This window comes from Atheta coriaria, unplaced genomic scaffold (assembly GCF_025399875.1).
Source record: "Atheta coriaria isolate IRGN ID8LTWV9N9 unplaced genomic scaffold, Caltech_Dcor_3.1 hic_scaffold_15_pilon, whole genome shotgun sequence".
Classification (NCBI taxonomy): domain Eukaryota; kingdom Metazoa; phylum Arthropoda; class Insecta; order Coleoptera; family Staphylinidae; genus Dalotia; species Dalotia coriaria.
Genome location: NW_027045457.1, coordinates 382,420 through 402,985, shown reverse-complemented (window position 1 = coordinate 402,985; position 20,566 = coordinate 382,420). Strand labels below are relative to the sequence as shown.

Here is a 20,566-nt window from a genome sequence, read left to right as displayed (position 1 = left end):
AATAGAAAAACGACAAAAAGATAGATGAGGCCGTAATTCGGGCGAAAAGCGCCTGCACACCGCCCGAATTGTGGAAATTGTGCGACGGAATGATAAATTTAATGTCTTGCTATTTTGTCATAGCCGGAGGCGGCGAAGGAGCTGCGGTGCGAGCGAGAAGGCGCGAAAGCGTGCGCGAATAAATATATTCGCGACCGCCGGACCGAAAATTCGATTTACAGTTGCATATGCTTCGCAGGATTTAAGTTTTCGAGATGTAGATCGCGAAGAAGACTACGAATATACAAAGTGTATCAATATCAAAATAATTCCATAATAAAATATTTAAACCTGAATATATTCTAAAACAGTTGCATACAATACCATATAGTTTTGATTATGTTTAGGCGATGTTTTGATATCACTCAGTATAAAATATGTAAAAGTTATCTCTGTCTAGTTTCCAAGGAAGAAATATTTATTTTCAGTGTGTTTTTTGCCTCCCCCGGCTCGTTGTACTGGACTGCCAGGATAAAAACTGTAAAAACGTGGAAAAACCGCAGAGGCTAAACACGGGCGATGGATGCGATAGATGAAAATGTAAAACCGGCAAGCATACGTGTGCCATGCAAGGGCGCGCGATGATGAAGGACCGACGGGCGGCGCCGCATCAATTTCAGCCGCGCATCGCTCGTAAACTATGCTAACTCGCGCCGCCCGTGTGCTCGGCCGAAAACTGAAAAAGCGGTGGCACAGAACAAAAAACGCCGGCAAAAATAGGTTATGATGGTTGTGTAAACAAGATGTAAACTATTTCACAACAACCAGAAAATTACTGCACTAATTTCTATTTATCTCTGCAACTTAACCTATCAAATTTAATTATGCATCAACCAACTGTAAATTTTTTATTAAAACTTTTTTGTGTTTTTGAATAATGCGAAAGTTTTTACGGTATAAATTATTGATTGAACGTTTGCTCATCTCTTCAGGCTGGCGTGCTGGTTCAAGGCTTTTAATTACTTTGCGTAAAACGCGAGTTTGCTAGTCGCCTCATTATTAATCCCTCTTTTCGCATCCGTCAAAACTACAACTGTTATTCGCGCGAGCTTTTGCCTCTCGAGCCGGGGCCTCACCCCGCAACCCTTCATTACCCGCGTCGGTTTCTTTTCCACTACGCCGACTAGTCGACGGTTGTCGGTGGCTCCAGGCGGATTATAATTTATGCACGATGGCATTCATTGTGCAACCGCGCTCCATTGTTTGCGACGCTCGCGGCGAGCGCGCAAAAAACTCCGAACGCCACTCGACGTCAGCGTCGGTTTTACTTATCATTTTCTCGCCGCGGAAGAATGCGGGCAAGAAAAACCGGGATTATCCTCGAAGGCGCAAATACTCATAGAAGAGGCTAATAATGAGAACTTGCGTATTAAAAGCGCAATGTATTATAATGCTAAAGATGGCGCCCGGTATCGAGGATGTTTCGAGGAGGCATTTTCGTAAGAAAACACGAACGACGTGATCCATGAGAAAGGTCGGAAGGTCGGAAAAAACGAGATTAACTCATCGCGCTTACGCGTATATGGGATTTCAAGGATATGCAGTGGCTTGTGATGCCGAAGCTGCTGTTGCAAAAAGACACGCAAAAGCGCCGAGTGGCAACGGAGGCAATAAAACGTAATAACGCGACGCAGCGACGAACAATGCGTCGGCAACAAAGTGCCAACTTTACATTAGCGTTCTGGAGGGCTCCTGAGCAAGAACGGTGTCAGGTGTCAATCAAAACGACCCAAACAAATGCTTCAACAACACAAAATAGAAACGTTACAAAGAAATTGACGAAAATCTACAACAAAATGAAATTAAATTTTGGTAAATTTTTTACCCCACATAAAATAACCTCATACGTGTTCTCATACGCAGTTTTCGTTCAAACAAATGTTTCCATCTCGCGGTGCTCATAATAGACTGTTCGAGCGCGCGGCAAAGAAAATAACTTTAACTTTTAAGTTGCACTTTGAAACTCCACTGCTGCGCATAGAGGCAAACAGCGACGACGAACAATATCCAAACGATATTAGCTTTCTTTCGATGCGCGTTGAGCAGGCAAACCTTTCTGGCCGACGACGAGGAAGTTAACTCGCTGCAAAATTGGAAAATTGAAATATGTTTAAACTATGTCGCATCTATTGCTAGTTTATTACGCGAGTTTTGCACAGTTTCCGGTGGTATCAAGCGTATAGATTATGCGAAGACTTTATAAACTTCGAGAGGAATAGTTTGCAGCAGCAGAAAACTGTAAAAATTTTAAAATACATTTATGTATTCATCTAAAACGTGAAACGAAGAAAATAAGAATGGAATTTTTTAACTGAAATGAAAAACATCGATGGGTGAAGTTACAGAATTTGAATGCGCTCATGTTTGGTAATCAATATTTATGTTAATAAATAACATACCTACACCTGGATTGTATTGTATCCTAAATCAATATGCAAATTATGCATTTTCCGCGAAGCGTTCCGGTTTGCGCACGAGTGACGAGCCCGAGAACGCCGATGATAAAGTGCTTCGAATGTAAAATTCCAATTGAACCGAAGCCGAACTGAAACTGTACGCCGCGAGGCAAAACGCCAGAGCCGAAGCTTTCATATCTTTTACTTTATTTCGCTTGGTGCAACACCAAATTACCAATTGATCAGTATTCCATTTCGGGGCGTAGGGAAATATCCGAATATGTAATGAATGCATTGTGTATTTGCAAAATTTACGTATTTCGAAACAGAAACAGTAAAATATTATTCATAATCTAAATATTTTAAAGTTTTGACACATATATTGATTTGGGTTTAATTAGAGCGGGTGAGAAACCGATTTTCAACTTTGTTTTATTCATTTCGTCTCCGATGTTGGTGATTTTCACAAGTGGCCACAGTGTGGCAGTGGTCGGCACGCGTATACTCGTACCTTTTGGCGTTTTGTGCGTTCGGCGTGAAACTTTCCAAAAATGCGGCTAGTTTCGAAATGCGGCGAGCGAAACTGCCAACCGTTTGCCAACGCGATAAAAACTTTGCGTCGTTTTGCGATTCGCGCCGTTCACCGGCGCAACGTGCTCAAGCACACACACACACGAACATGTTAGAAGCACGAAAGTAGAAATTGGAATGGAGCACGGGGCGGACAGTTTTAGGAGGCAAGTGGAGAAAATTTCGCAATGAGGGTCAACCGCCGCACGGAACTCGAGGACCGCCGTCGGCAATAAAGCATCGATGGAAAAGATATCCGACGATGATTAAATTAGTTCGGGTGAGTGTTCCAACAACTGTGCGCCGGAACAAATTCCAAAAGTAAAAACCTGTCATGATAAAGCGCCCAGGGGTGACTAAAACTACCAGACGACAGGAGTTTCAATTTACTCACGTGTTTTTACTATTCGTTATAACATCAAATAATCTCAATCGTTATATTAAGAATTTTATATTTTTTAGAAAAAAATTGGAATTTTTGTTATTTTTGTCCGGTTTTTGTACGATGCTCTACTTTTGCGTTGTTACGACTGCAAATGGACAATTTGAATGTGCGCCAAAAGTCGCAGCGGCGTCGCATCGACATGCTTCATGTACGAGCGCATAACGGATGGCGTAATGGCGCAATATCGGCGTTGTTCGCCGCATGCTGTACCCTATCGTTGCCACCGCTGAAGCCGATATGTTATGTTTATAGATTTCCCACCGACGCGGATGTTCCAGCTTGTTCTATCATTCTAGAAATTCACACTCGAATCACTTCCTAGGTTAGGAAATGCGAGATTATGGAAATATTACAACTTAAATTTTGCTTATTTCACAAATTTTGCAAAAACAATCAAATTTTTCCTAAAATATAACTAAAACGTGTTTTACAAGATTAGGATATTTATCCAAACCAATTTTCACTCCCTTTCAAACCAAAATTGGTTCTATCACACACATCCTTTGACATTCCTTCTTGTCCAACACATTGTTATCTCGCCTCTTCCCAGATTTGTCTCGTGTGGTCGTCTTGGCGTATATCTACACTTGTACATCTCGCCTTTGACTCCAGCCTCCTTATTCCTTTCGTTCTTCCACTTGGCCATTGCGTGCTTCCTTCATTTCGTTTTCTTGGTTCTCTACTTGGCCTTTCGTCTCTTGCCTATGGCCTCGACTCGTTCGCACAGATAACCGTCATATCGTCCATCTTCATCTTCACTTCTCATTACGCACGTTGCGCCGCCCGCATGCAAGGACAATGACGTTCATGACGCGACTCCCACCAGCCGGAGATAACGCCGACCTCGGCGACACACGGCCAGGCATCAATCCCACAGAGCGTTTTCGTCAAGGCAGTGATAAGACAATGTCGGAAGACGTTACAATGTTTCAATGTAACATGTGATGTATACTTAACGTATCCTCGCATGTCTTCAACCCGGATGTGACGGCCTGATAAGAAAATAGTGCCGATGGCGGCGATTTGTTACCATTTTATGGCTTTGTTTTTATCCAAACAGAAAAAATCCCAGAATAACTAAACAACTGTTATCTGGTTTTGATACTTTTACTTAAATAGGTTTAATGTAGCTATTAAAGTTTATTTATGTTGCTGATAAACGCTTCCTGCGTGCTTCAATTAAGTGTAGATTTTGTAAGTCGCAAGTTTTGTCGTCGAAAGTTTCGGTTTTAAGTTTTAAGCGCATCGGCCACTATCTTCCATGTTTAGAAAGCGTTTTGTTTTTACAAGCCTTGCATGACATTGTGCTATGAATAATTTAAATTTGAACAACGCAGGATAGTAAATTAATTCATGAATAATTTGTTTCGACCGCCAAGTCTTCGCTGCAGTTTTCCTTAAGTTTGCTTACTTTACTTACTTTCAGGACGATGCGATGGGTAATTAAAATTTGTTTGCTCAAGTTAAAAAACAAATTTTTGTTGCAATTTTGTTTCCTTTTGTGTTTTACTCCATCTGTTGGCTTGTATAGAACGGATTGCGGTTGAGGGGCAGCTGAACGAACGTAAAAAATGTATCAATGTATCAATCACGTAAATAACCCGAGACAGACGAAACGAATCTAATCCGAGGACGCCAGAATGTTGGAGAGTCTAAAAGCGGACAAGCCACCGACCGCAGGCACACCGGTTCGCTCTCTCCGGGATGTAGTCGGCGAAGGCGCCGGGCAATGAGATACTAAACCAATTTTTACCCGAATCGATATGGCGACCGGCGCTCTTGTTTTAAAGCGGTGGGACGGGTGGAGATAGAAAGGGGTCGATCGGTGCGCGCTGCTGGGAGAACAAAACACGCGCGTGATGCGGTTTTATTGTGCGCTATCGATGAGCATCCGCGTTCGGAACGAGGAGAGAAAGATTTCGGCTGTGATTTTGTGAATTACTTCTTTTCGATTGGTTTATACAAAATTAACAAACACAAAGATTTATTAAGAAAATACCAAAATAACATTTGAAAAAAAATTTGTATAAAAGGTTTTGTTTGATTAAACTTGAATATTTTTCTTTCTGGAGTTTATTTTTGGTACAAATTAAATGTGTATTTTTGTTGATTCCGTTCAGTAAATTATCTACGTTTTCCACCTCGTTTTCCATCCAATTTCGATGGGTTATTCATTCTTTTTACTTCGTTTATGGAAACGATAGGCAAGGCACTCTCTTAATTGAATTGTTTTACGCCAGGAAGGAGTGTTTTTGCCTTTTTGCGCATTCCGAGTGCTTCGTGTGCGACTCATAATGAACATTCCTAAGTATTCGACAAGATGCCATTGAAAATGAGAGAATTGATTAGCTTGCTTAATATTCATTATCTTTATAAAATTGAATTCACTCCCAAACAAAGAAAAAAATAATAAAAACAAAAATAAAACAATATTACTAACTCAATTGGTAAACACGTATGTTTAAATTAAATACAGCTATTCATGGAATGATGAAATTAATGTCTTGCTTTAATTATCCATGCACGTATTAATTTTCTCCCTTGTGATGTGATTGTATATATTCTCAATGAAATAGCGCAGCTAATAACTAATAACAACCCGTAAATGTGCGATGCGCACTATGTGCAATATGTGTCCGCATGCACATCTGCTTTACGTGAAAACGGATTTATAATTTATTACCGTGTAACTCGATTATTGCTATCGGTATTGCCCATGGTGAGCAATGCGAGCTGCGTGACCAAGGGTCAATCAATCCCATCGTACGTTTCTGGACTGCTAATTAATTTCAGTAATATAGGCTGCATAACAACGCACAGCGGCCAACTATTCACAACTAAACTAATCTGCACAATACAAATCCGATTGATTTTAGAAACTGTATCACAGTTAATCCACAAAGGGCGATAAAAGTGTGTTTAATTAATATTGCGTTTTTACGGCGTTTGTTGTTTGCATAATGATTGTAATGCAAAACACAAGATAATTAAAATTATTAATCCTTGCGCACAGTTTTCATTAGCTTTAATTAAACGTTGATTGATGTTTTCACATTTTACATGTGTTTACGTTTACGCATTTTGCATTTTCAATTTGTATTAGGTCTTTTAAAACAGCCATAAGCTATTATTGCAAAATATTTCAAAAATGATAAAAGATTAAATTTAATTCTCTTTTTTATGTTTGGTTCTTTAGTCGTATTAAATTAATAAGCACCGACATCTGTATAGTTAATAAATATATTTTGCATCGTATTTAATTAACATATTGAGTTTTATTATTATTATTATTTATTCATATCTGAATGTGTTATGCTTTGTTTTTGAAAATTAATATCAAACTCATTTATCAATACTATATCTCCTATTCCTACATGATTTATTATTTTGATAAATTACAAGTAATATTAAACAAATTAATACAATTTTAATCAAGAGAAAATTTAATTATTAGTTTATTTAATTTATAATATTTTATGCTGTTATTTATGCGTGTAGCCAGTGCAATCATGATTTTTGAAGCAACTTCCTGCTATGTGCGCTAAGTGATTTGGTATTATTATCAAAGCCGAAAACTTTGTCTGGTTTCGGCAGCTTTCAAAGGAATTTACTTAGTCCTCCGTTGCGTTTACCACCCGCCTCCCATCTAAAATTATTATTCATTAAATTACATAATCATAAGCTATGCGGCAGGTGAAGCGCCAGCCGTGTGCTCGCGGGCAGATGGCAAGCAAGCCTGGGACTTTTGAAAGTATGTCGAGAGTGCTGTGGTCTTCAAAGGATTCCAAGGACGAGAGGACAACTTCAACTCCGGCATGGCCATCGTTTTGATTTAATATTTAAGTAAACCCTATGTTCAAGCCACCTTGGGCTTGGCTTATACACTCAAACTATTAAAATGAAAACCATCAAAATCGATAATTGTTTTATGAAAATAATTTTGTTATTATACTCGTATGTCTATTGTGAGATTTTTTATTTTTATTGGTGTGATGACAATTAAGAAAAATGACTTCATTAATTGCTTCGTTTAATCCTTTGACTTCGATTTGAGTATGCAATGCTGGTATGAACTAAAATGCAATCCGGCTTAATTAAAAATCCGTTGGATTAACGTCTAACTAGTACTTTGCAGATCGTTTTACTCTATTAAATTTTTTTTTTTCAAAACATTAACTTTTAGATAAATATTAAACTTACCTTATTTTTTTATTGATGTAATGAGCTGGCAATGTCTTAATGATGTGTAAATCCAGGTGATTTTCACTATTTCTTTCAGTTATTCATAGTCTTCCACAATTAGTAACATCAAACGATTGTAACACTACACTTTGATTATTTCTTAGAGCTAGTTGTAGGTAGATTTGATTAGTTTAGTTATTTCCGTTCGTAATTCGTTAATTAACTCGTCACTGGTTCGCACCTTGTTTTAAATTGCTGCCTATCTAGTTTCCACCCTAGTTTGGCATGCACGAAGCTCGCGATTTGCGTCGGGAGCGGCAGGCGCTGACTGACGCTGCGATACAGACCGGCACGGCTCCGGCGCATTACTGCCAGCCGCCTCCACCAACGCGCCGCCGTTGCCGCCGCCTCCAGTCGTCGCAGCTTCCCACCGCCGGTCGCTCCACTCTACATTCCACACATCTACACCAGTGAATGGTGCGCACCACGTAGACTACTGGGCTAACACAAACGAAGGCGGAAGAGATGACATAACCTCACACCTGTCTTGAGAAAATTATAAAATTAAAATCATTTTAAAGTGGGAGAAATTTGTTTATTAAATTGTATAGGAATGATATTTAAAATAAGAGTTAGATTTTTATGTTTTTACTTCGGTGGCTGGTAATTAGTTAATAATTTTAATTGTTTTAAGCTGTTGGTAATTATTTATTCCTAATTGGTTTGTGTCGTAGATTATCTAACTTATTACTTTTAATTTGCCCTTTAAATAATGATGGATTTCATATTTTCATATTGATAATAATATTCTTCAACTTAAGTTTCTGGTTTTTTAATTACTAAACATAAAATTTCAAAATTAAAAATCTTACGTCCGAAAACTCAAGTGCAAGAAATTTGACGTTGGGGTTTTACTACATACAAACTATAGGTATGAGTTGGTGAGTTGTGCTATGGGCAAAACGGGAAAACGGGAAATCGATTGCGCGTCGGGAGCAGCGCCAGAGCCACATCCACTGCTTGCGGGAGTACACCATTCATCGGCACGCCGCCACACCGGCTGCCAGAAGCGGTGGCGGCAAAATCCCAACCCAAAAGAACCAAAAAGCGCAGTGCCCGAAGAAAGTAAAGTTATCCTACATAATTATATAGATATTTAAGATAATACCACAACAAAATTATTTATTAAAATAAGGAAAAGTGTAATTATTTAAACAAGAATGATATCAGAAACTGATTTCCTAAAAGATAAAGTTGTCAGGCACGCTGTGCAAAATATAGTTTAAAAGTGCACTTTTCGCCGATTTCCATTTTGAACTGGCTGCGCCAGCTTAGCCAGCGCCTTTTGCTTTTGCAGCAAGTTCAACGAGTGTTTGAGTACGCCAACCAAACTAGAGCATACGTTGACTACGTCGGCAAGTTTAAATGTCGTCGGCAAAACGTCCTCCTGGTTCGATATGGCTTCTGCGGAGAAGACGCAACATCGACAACGACGTCTTACTTTCAGATGATAGTTGAAAATTGGTGCTGTTGCTGTTTTCTTGCTTGAATTACAGTTTTCTCATAGAAAAACAAATATAAACATATACGATATCCAAAAGTAGAAGAGTGGCCAAAAAAGTGGTGTTAATTATTTTAAATAAAATTGTGTTTCCGATTAGTTGATAATAATTTTTGTAGACGTGCAAATTTTTATATTTCGGAGAGTGTTCTTGGAATAGATTATCTATAATCTAAAATCTTTATCTTGTTTTAATAACCTAATCACGCTTCCCTTAAGTAGCAATTAGTTTTAGCGTTTTATTTTGCTAAAATGTATGGTACTCGTACACTTGTATCACGCCGAAAATAATTAGCATGCGCGTGATTTCTGAGAATGCATGGTCACTCTGCTTTATTGAAAAAAAAAAATTCCAGTTTATGTTGAATATATCCAGAATATTTAAAGATTAAATATTAGATTAGGTTTTAAACTAACTATATATACCCGAGGCAATTTTTTCAAATTATACATTTAGTAAATTAAATATTACTACTGTACAGTAAGATGAAGTCGTTTTTATTGGTTGTCACTCTGTGCACATTCTGCATGTTGCAATCAGCTGCGAAAATTTACTATGTGCAATCCCATGATCCGGTATAAAAGGTAAATAAGTTTTTGACTAAATATTAATTATATATTAACTGTAAGGTCAATTGGTTTGGTGCGTTTGAAAAATGTGCTGCTCTAAACTTGCAAATGGCAACTGTCAACTCATGGGAAGAACAACAACAGCTAGAAGGTGCTATTAAAAATTCAGGTATGTATTTTAATAGTGCATTAAGTTTTAATTGCGTTGTACGGCACAATATTCTTGACGCTCACGTATAATAAATCGGGGTTATAATACTGTTTAGTCACCTATTGCTTTTGCTATTTTAAGGTGTTTTAAGGTTTTGTATTTGATTGTTTGAATTTTAAAACTTCAAACATTGCGGTAAATTAGCAAAATTTACCCGTGATTAAAGATCTTTAGTATTTTAGGTCACAGCTTTGCTTTTGTTACTAAAATTAATTTGCACGGGAAAAATACGCTTTTATGGTAGAGAGTAGCAAGAGCTAACTAAATAAGTGTTTACTTTATTTGGCTTATTAGTAATACTCACCCCTCTCCATAAATTATTGTTTTCAATATAAATCTGTTTTTGAAAAACAGGCCTTTACCTATTGCTTCCCGAAAAATTACTCCGCCATTTAATTTGGTATGCGTGCCAATAGCATAGTTTCGCACCCATGCTGGCCAATATAATGCACCCAGTTATGCCATAAATCTTCTTTACTTAAGACCAGTTTGAGTAGCCCCAGATGGGTTAAATTGCAAATGACCTTGCATCCGAAAGGTAATTACGTATGGATGTCAGCTGGACCTTCACTGGACGCACACATTTGGGCAGAAAACGAACCCAACAACGAAGACGGCCATCAACAATGCGATTCGCGCGGCCCAACGCGACCATTGATAACTTTGCTTGGGATGTTATTGCCTGCGACTATCTTCACTAACGTTGTTTGCCGAAACAAAAGCCATAAAAGTATATCTACTGAAAAAGTAAAATATATAAATTTTAACAGTTTCAAAGCTCTTCTTCGTCGGCACGTAGAAAATTAGAGCGCGCGTGAAACGATGATGACGGTATAAATATTATATCTAATGGAATACTACTGCCAGGAAACTATTCCTTCCGCTTTTCTCGCTCTCTTCTCACACCACATATGCACTCAACTTGGCTTTCTACTGTTTTATCTTATCTTCTACTTGCTGTTAGTTTATAATCAGAGTGCACAGGTGTAATTCATTGAAAATAAATTATTATAATACTAAATAATTTTTATGGTATATATTATAGCTTATATACCTTGTTATTTACCAGTCTAATTACAAATTAAAATACTGACAGATAAACAAAGGACTATAAATATTTTACGATCGATTTTGGTACATTTTATTCCAATGATCATTAAATTCGATTCATTACAACCGGAATATATAGCAAACGGTGTGGCTCGAGTTGCTTATAAAACATTTTTAAAACATCAGGAAAATCTTAACTAATAATAAAAATGTGACTTAAGAGCGACCGTAGCAAGCGTTTAATAAACTGAGTGTTTAACGACTCTTAGCCACGTGATGCTTACGCTGCTTTTTTACTTTAACTTTCTTTTTAAGTACTTTATTCACGACCTGAGCCGCCCGTGTTTAAAGTATCACTTTTTGTATCTTAAATCCATGGAAAAACTGGCGTTTTAAAAGTAAAAGCAGAAGAAGTCCATTGTGTGAGTAAAAAGCTAGTAAAATATGAATTGATTTTAAATAATATATGATACTGCACATAACTTTACTTTTATGCACAAATGTGATTCGTAAAATAATCTAATTACGATAGAAAACAATCGGTTCCGCTTGGTTTGATGGCATGGTTATTACATAAACTGACATGGCGCTCTTTTTGGTCATCATTGGTGTTGTTCGACGGTGCTTGGAATTCAATGACTGTCATAATATTAAATTCGACGTTGTGCATTCTGCATAAGCGCATCGCCCTCGTATCTTGCTGTTTTTACTCTCATTTTGTTCCAATCGTACGTTGCATAAAAAGCAAGTAGACTACATATTTCCACAAGCATTGCACGGCTCTAGCGAAGAAACGCATAAGGAGCGAAAAAGCCAGCAAGAATGAAATTCGACACGCCCTTGCAAAAACACAAACTGTAAAGGAATGTCGATTGTTAAAATATTTGTATTACTCGCTTTTCTTTCGTCTTCGATTCGAATAGGTTCTTGCTATTTTTCCCTGTTCAAATTTCAGTTCATTTCTTGCAATGATGTTTAAAACAAGCAGAATAAATAATAGTTGAAGTTGGATTGTGGATGGTTGAATCAAAATCGAAGTTGATGTTGATCCTCCGATTCCGACTTTGATTCTGATGCTGGAGCTTCATACCGAAAGTTGAATTCGGAGCTGAAGTTAAAGTCAAAGCTAAAGTTAAAGTCACAACTTTCCACGTTCATCGTTCGATATTCGACCACCGACGTCCTCATAGTCACTGGTGCTGGCGGAGGTGCCGTCGACCACGTTACCAGAAAAGTCTGTAATGCAATTTTGCATCGAGACACTCGGTGCGGTATAAAATCTACGTGACAGACGTGTGCGACGTGTTGAATGAAAAATTTGATAAAACAACATAAAACTTTAATTTAAATAAAAAATTATAATTTCTGATTGCCAGTTACTGCATTATAAATGAAATTTTTACTTATTTTTAAAAGTTCTATTGTTTCTAACAAAATGTTATTGTTAATTCAATTTTTGTGGTTTATGAACGTTATATCTATAATAGATATACGAGTGGCACTAAAGATGAACCAAAGTTTTCTGGCGTATATGAAAAAATTTAATAAAACAACAATAAACGACGAATAAAACACTTAAGCTTTTACGATAGGCTGCAGAGGGCGCCGTTGACGCTTCGGGACATTAAAGTTTGTCGTAAATTCATTACATGACACTGCGAGTGCCTTCAAAATGCACACAGGAAACAAAAACAAGAAAAAAGTAAACCGCACCAGATAAAATTCAAAAATACATAAAACTCACATAAAACAAACCAAAAATTAATTTCGTAAAATATAAGTTGATGCATTGGGTTCGTATGTGAAGTGCGTTGTTATTTTGTTAAACGAATTTCGTATACGTTGTGAATTTTTGAGGTAAACCGCTGTAAAGGCTGTTTTCTCTAGTGGAAAACGTATGTAATATGGAAGGAAAAGCTAAGTGGTCGAATTGCTAACCGCTTTTTTTAGCCGCTGTGCGGTGGCAACGGTGGCTTTGCATTAAAAGCATGTTTATACCGACTGTCAAAGCAAATCTTACCTATTCGCTCTGCGCGCGCATGTTATATGTGCCATTGTGCACGGATGGCGTACTCAACTGTCGACGCAACTACGTGGAGGCGGCAAGTGATGTAAGAGAAGCGGATGCGGAATACGAGGCCGGAAATGCCGGCGCTCTTAGCGGTCGTCTTGCCTCATCCTCGCGGCGCACTTATGGCAACTTTCCTGTCCGGATCCTTCAGCAAAGAAGCGCTTTTGGGGGCGGCTTCAAGCCTGGGAATGGCCAAAAGAGGGGTCCGAGGGCAAGTCCGAAAACCGTAATAAAATACATAAACGTGGGTGCGCGCAAAGCTGTTTCGCGTGCCGTCCCCACTGCCGCGTCCAGCTGCCACCGCTGCTGGCGGCGGTTGCGAGGATGGCATAAGTCACTTCCATTTGCGAGCGCGCAAACTATTTATTCGTTTCGCGCTCAACCGAGTCGAAAACCGAGCGCCGGATAAACATTCAGGTGCATCCTTCCTCCCGCAGCGCCCTTGGACTGCTTTCAACCACCCCCAACTGCCAACAAAACGCGCAACGACATCAACCTTTTCTCAGTGTCAGCACCTCTAGTCATAAGCAGCTACTCTTTAAGCTATGCGTATTAAACATTTAAAACAACATTTTTAGTAAAATTTCTTGAATTTGAAATATATGCATACAGTTATCATTAAATTTTCTTTCAGTTAATTATGATTATGATTCATATGTTGCTATAAATATAATTATTCGAAAATATTTAACTTTCAAAAGCATAATATTAATTTCCACTTTCGCAGAATATGATGTGTATTTATGCCAACAATTGCATGAAACGTGAATCAAGCAACATTTAATAATTTTACAACAATTTGCCACAAATTAAAACCTTTAATTAGAAATGTTTGCTGCTATACTGGTCAAAACAAATATCAAATAAATGCAAATGAAAACATAGTATTTGCTCATTTTTGTTAATTACGTAAATATGCTAAAAATGTTTTTATTGCTACCTTTTATAATGTGCACAAAATAATAAATTAAAACCTGCGCTAATTATGCTGAGTATTGCATAATTTTAATTAAAATAGATACTTATATCAATATTATATATTTATTTAACTTTTTCTGCTTATTAGTGTGCCAAAATTTTTCATTGTTTGAACAGGTGTGTTAAGGAATTCTGAATATTTTCTTACAACTTACATTTTCGTAAAAACAAAGTTGTCATTTTTTATCTCTGGAACCTCATTTTAAAACAAGCAATAAAAGCAGCTTTGCATTTTTTCGCGAGTTTTACAATTCTTTTACATGGGTGGTAGTATTTTTAATATATGTATTACGCTTTTATTGGCGTGTTAGAAACCATGCAAACGCGATGTAAGAACGAGTACAAGACCGTTAAAGTTATGACAGCGTCTATAGTTTATTACATGATGACGGCGCGATGGGTGCGACCTATACGCATCATTTGACAAATAATTTGTTTTTGTACTGACAGCAGATGATCTTTTTATGTCATTTTATAATATCAAGTATTAAAGGATCGGGGGACTTATTCAAAAATATAACAGTTGTGCAGCTAATTAATTTTCTTTATTTTCATATTTATTACCAGCTTTTGCCCGCGACTTTGTCCCTGTAGTGTTTAATAATAATGTATTTTGTTTTTACTTTCTTGTTCTAGACATAGTATGTGTCAATTCTATCAATAAGATTTGCAATTTTATTTTAAACAAATTAATTATATAAAGAATTGCTTATAATGCACCTCAGCGCGCCATCTCGAATTCAACTATTTAACAATAACTATGATTGAATCTCAATGCCAACTTTTATCCCATAGAAAAGAGCTGTCTTTAGGGTTGTCCCGGCAATTATTCGAATTATTCTTGCCGTAAAAACCATCTTTGGACTTTAATGAACATTTAAAAACAAGAATTTCCCAAATTAGTTTAGGCGTTATTGAGTTATGCGCTTACCAACAGATTGTATATATTTTCCTTGGACTTCTACAAATAATTCAAAACCAAAATTTGCAAAATAACTCCCACTGTTCTCCAGTTCTAATGAGACTATCAAATGTCAATTCATTTAAATATACATACCCATCATTATAAACAAACATTGTCTAAAATGTTCATTAATTCTTTTGCGGAACAAGGTACAAAATATATATTTACATATTTTATCATACTGATTGTTGTTGTTCGTTGCTTTTCAGGCAGCGCAAAGCATTATTCATTTCCGGCTGACAGTCACCGCGTGTTCGACCCCTGCCGCAAACGCCCACTAACCTGGGGGGCGGTTTACAAAAGCATCTTGTATCCCACGTGTGTGCATGCATTATGTGTGTATCTTGTGTATTTTCCAGACTGCGCGCTTTGTCGTTGAGCCGCAAAGAGTGAAAGAGTGCGCGGCATGGAAGGTGACGCAAAGGGACTCTCTGTGTCGGATTATCTCAGAGTATTGCGACAGCGTATTTTTCTTCGTCCTCACACTTTACCACATTTGTCATAATCAAATTCATAACACCCTAAAAACATGCGGAATTTGTATGTAAAATACAGCTCACTGAAAAGATACACACGCAAAAAAAGAGAAACATTCAAGAAAAGTGGGGTAAAACCAGGTCGGATGTTTACTTAATCCGAGTTTCACCTTTCCTTCGCATCCGAGAATTCTCTATTACTCGCCCAATGTTTATTTATAATAAAGCTATCGACCCGGAAGTGACGAATGAATCCTACCGAAGGTGGCTGGAATGATATTAATGTCTTAATGTCGAAGTGATGCACCTTGATATCTTGGTAAAGCGCACATCTGGGCAGCGCTAATATGCCCTATGAAGGCGTGCAAGGGCGAGCGAGGGCGAAGGTGAATTTTGCGCACGTGAGTTGGTAAGAAGCTGCACGACGTCGCGCGATATCACGCGTCGCCGCACCGAACGATAAATACGCTTCACACGCTTGCCTGCCTTCGAAACGAGACGGTGGAGGCGGCAGAATCCGCCCTCGTGATGCGGGAGGAGCTCATCACAAGCCGGCTTCAAATATTCTTGGAATATGCTCAAATTAATTCCGTTAGAGCTCACTTTTCTTCTTGGTTCGTCTTAGTGCAATCTTGTATTATATAGCAGTCTACACACATGCAATGCTTTAATTCTGCCCATTTTAAGACGTGAAACTTTCGTTGCGGAGCATGTTGTCAATATTTTTAAATAGGAGAGTATGCTGGTAGCTATAGGGGTGTATAATCCAAGAAAAATGTTGTCTTAGGACAAGTACTACTTCCGCTCCTTTGTGTCGGGATCTTAGCTCCGTAACTCTGCAACCCTGTTAGTCTTGTTAGTTCTGCTCGCCTCTAGATGTGAGCCCTGGTGATTCTCGTATGCTGGATTGCTTCAAGCTTGGTTGCGTTAGGTCGAATGCTTCCTTCCGGTAGTGGCCGGTTTGGTCGCTTTGCTCGTGGTCCCGCAAGACGCGCGCAAAGTCAGTAGCGGTTATCCGTTAAAGACTACACATAAAGCCAAACATATTCACTGACCTAAACCGCGTTTTATTCATACATATGGGTTTTCTCATCAACCATGTGAGCACCAACTCATAGGCAAATGCTAGTGTCTAATAATGATTAGTTAAATATTAAATTAATGTTTAAAGAAAAATTTGTTTTTATAAAGTTGAGATAAAAACACATTCTTGTTTAAAATAAACCAATTTAAAGTTCTTAAATGTAGGTAATTATTATAGTAATTATGGAATCTTTTAATATGTTGAACACATCTTTTAGTCAGAATCAAACACATGAAATTTTGTAATTTCTCTTGAATTTCAAAAATAAATTTATATTCAATAATACTAAACTTTTCAATTAATTTGAAACCACACGTAATAAAATCACTATCTAAAATACTCCTCGGAGCAAACGCATGTAAAATAATTAAAGAATCACGATGAAACTTTTATTTCAACACGTAACGAGCAATCTGCAACGTAAGGCTCTTAAAATTCATAAAATCGGAAAGCAATTTAGTTTCCTGACCACACTAGCGTTGTCGTCGTTTTCGTTCGCCGGCGATTGCTTTTACACCGAATATCGACGCTGCATTCGCCATTTAATGCTATCCGCTTGGGGGCGGCGCAGTAAAGGTGGCGCGCGATATGTGATTATGGCCGGACGATAACAGTTAATCGTAAACCAAGAGAGTTGTTACGTAATGCAACGTAATGCGCGCACGTGAGCGTCGAGACGAGAGATGACACCAACATTGTCACAATGCACACACATACTCAATCCTAAACCACCCCGTAGAACCTCCTCTTGCACGTCGACATAAAGCAACAACTAGTCGCTGTCTAGGACGAATCTCATCCAGTTAGCTCGTATATCATCCTGAGGACGTTGTATTACTATAGGGAATAAAGGATTTTGTATTAAAATTGCTCGAGCGCATTAAAACAGAATCGCTGTTGAAATTTAATAAATTGCACATTGTAATTTCGAAATTAAAACCTTTTGAAAAATATTAATTTTAATTAATTTTTTAAATTATGTTATCTAGTTGATTTTGATTAAGTAAAATAAAACTGATTGTGGCAAGTGGATAAAATAGTAAAACACATTATCACTTTTTATCCTTCATAGACGACGCGGTCGGTGAGTCGACCACTTCGTTTATTTCAGCGGCCCGATCTCGCTGACCAAAGTAGATGAATGTGCGGCGAGAGCAACAATGTCGGACATCGATTTTGCAATTAAGGACTCATCACGGGGCACACCGGAGTGGCGAAGAAAAGGGAGCTGAGCGTCCGGCCAAGGTGAGTACACTTATCACCGGTGAGAGCCAGTCACGAACCAGCGATTGAGTTTAATTGTCTTCGAATCTACAAACTTATTTATTTGAAACGTTTTCACACATAGGTAAAAACGCGTTTAGAAAATTCGCTTTTCTTCCAAACTTTTGACTTCACAAATACTCGTAATAACATGAATTTATTAAAAGTCAACTAAGTTTGAATAAGCATGATTTGGTTTTTGTTCCACGAAATTTTTGCTTTTATTTTTGTTTGGTGAATTTTTATTTTTGGACATTAAATTTTGAATATATGTTTTTTTTGTGTGTCGTATAAAGCAATAATGTTTCCCCAAAACTTTATATTTTCCATGCATTTCAATCGCCCAAGGTACGTTTTGAATGTTTCGATGTCGCTTCGACTTGTTCCACGCTCGAGCCTCGTCTTTTTCACATTTTCCGGCGTCGTCGCGTCGTTCCGAGTTCCATATGTTTCCGCATGTCCATATTTCCAAGTTTTCATGTCTTCGAGCGTTAACATTTTGTTATTTTCATTTCACCTTTGCGTTGCTGCGCGAATGTCTACATATGCATGCGCGTAATAAATTTGAACACAATTCGACGCCCGATTTCGTTACGCGAGCGGAGAAAATGTGGAGCAATGCAGAGGTATATGTATATCGAAATAGAAATGCGTTCGATAAGGAAATTGATAAATATTTCAATATGCGCCGGTCGCGCACGTCGTGTTACGACGTGTTACTACAACATGACGACGCTATCGAATTGTTTGTTCAATTGGACAATAAATTCAGACGTTCGACGCCGTGCGATCGCTCGCGACCTCGACGACGAGACAAGACGCGATCTGCGCGCGAAGAGCATTTTTCCGAGCTGCATAAAAATGTATTACGTCCGCAGACGTATAAATAAATAAAAACCAACACAAATTTGAGGGGAAACGAGCCATACGTTTCGAACGAACGAAAACAAACAAATCGGTATTGGGAAAAATATGGTATCAAAGAATGAAATATAAAACACCAGTGATGAAATATAAAGATTAAACTAGTCAACATAACTTAATTTTTGCGCTTCTTTGAGTTATTTGGGAGGTTAATACGTGTAGTTTAAAGTCCTTTGATTCAAAATATAGCAAAATATTTCCTATTACAAAAATGTGATAGGAAAAAACTTAAAAAGAATTCGTAAAATCCTTTTTTCAAAAATTTTTGAAAATCTGAATTTAGGCTAAATATTGATGAAAAAATTTATACATTAACAAAAACCTCAACTATATAGTCTAAGAGCCTAAGAGTCTAAGAGATTTTAGGAAAAATGAAAATGTTTCTAGGTGTGTACCGAACACTGCAAAGAACGATCCCCAATTATGAAATCTGGATCGTGGTTCCTTTGGCAGTTAACAGCCAACAAAGATGTACCAATTATGATGTCAAATTCGTTAGTTTAGCAAACCCAATTTTTGCATATTTTATTTGTACCATTATTATAACATACGCTGCTCATTGCCAGACACTTGGTATGGTTCCAACCCCAGCCAGATACGTCTAAACTTAAATATTTTAAAATTATACTTACGTAATATTAGGACATCTGAATTTTATATATATAAATATTATGCAGTGAGCTATTAAACTGTGTTTTCTTAGTCGCCAGTCGCCATATTAAAGTCCGAGAGTTTCTCTACACGATGCATACCATGTCAATCTTTTAGCCCTATTTGAAGTGCCCCAAACTCTCTTTAAAAATGACATTTTTCAAAAGATTGAAAACATGGTGCGCTAAACACTCTGTATCTCTCGAACTAATTGAATTTTTAAAGTTTGTTACGGCAATTCGAAAGTTCAAAAGTTTCCCTACACAATGCTTTCCTTTTCAATCTCCTAACCCTTCCGGAAGTGCCCTAAAATGTCCTTTAAAAGTGGCATTTTTCTGGAAAAATTTAAAATATGGTGTGCAAAACACTCTGTATCTCATGAACTAAATGACTTTTAAGACTTTGTCAGCGCCACGTTAAAGTGCAAGAGTACTTCTACACGATTCATACCTTTTCAATTTACCAGCTCTTCCGGAAGTGTCCTAAACTGCATTATAAAAATTGGCATTTTACAAAAAAATTGAAAACATGGTGTGAGAAACACCCTGTATCTTGAGATCTATTTGACTTTTTCGAACTTTTTACCACCATCTTAAAGTTCGAGAGTCTCTCTATGCGATCCAATTTGTGCAAACCCTCTAACCCTTCCAGAAGTGCCCTAGAAAGCACTTAAAAATAGCCATTTTGTCCCAAAAATATCATTATTTGGTCGAATAACAGGGTTGAACTTATTTTCTTAAAATATTTTTGATCGAATAACAGGGTCGAACTTTTTCTTAAAATATTTTTGGTCGAACGACAGCTCAAACTTTTTTGTTACAATATTTTTGGTCGAAGAACATGGTCGAACTTATTTTCTTAAAATATTTTCGGTCGAACAACAGGGTCGAACTTCTTTGTTAAAATTTTTCTTAATTTTTCTTAATATTTTTTGCTTGAACAACAGAGTCAAACTTATATCTTAAAATTTTCCCGTCGAAACATTAAATTAAAAAGTTGGAATTTTAAATTCCTAAACGGTAAAATATTGAGTACTACCTCATTGTGAAGAGGTAGGGAATTTTTCAGTAAATCTCATTGAGTGAAATGTGCACTCCCATCGAGACTTAAGAATCAATTATCTCAAGAACT

General features: G+C 37.5%; 1 pseudogene; it reads right to left on the bottom strand.

The window, feature by feature from the left end:
• The window catches only part of LOC135802090 (neuroligin-1-like), a 93,856-nt pseudogene extending 85,873 nt beyond the window's left edge, over positions 1 to 7,983 (bottom strand).
• Between the last annotated feature and the right edge of the window lie 12,583 nt (positions 7,984 to 20,566).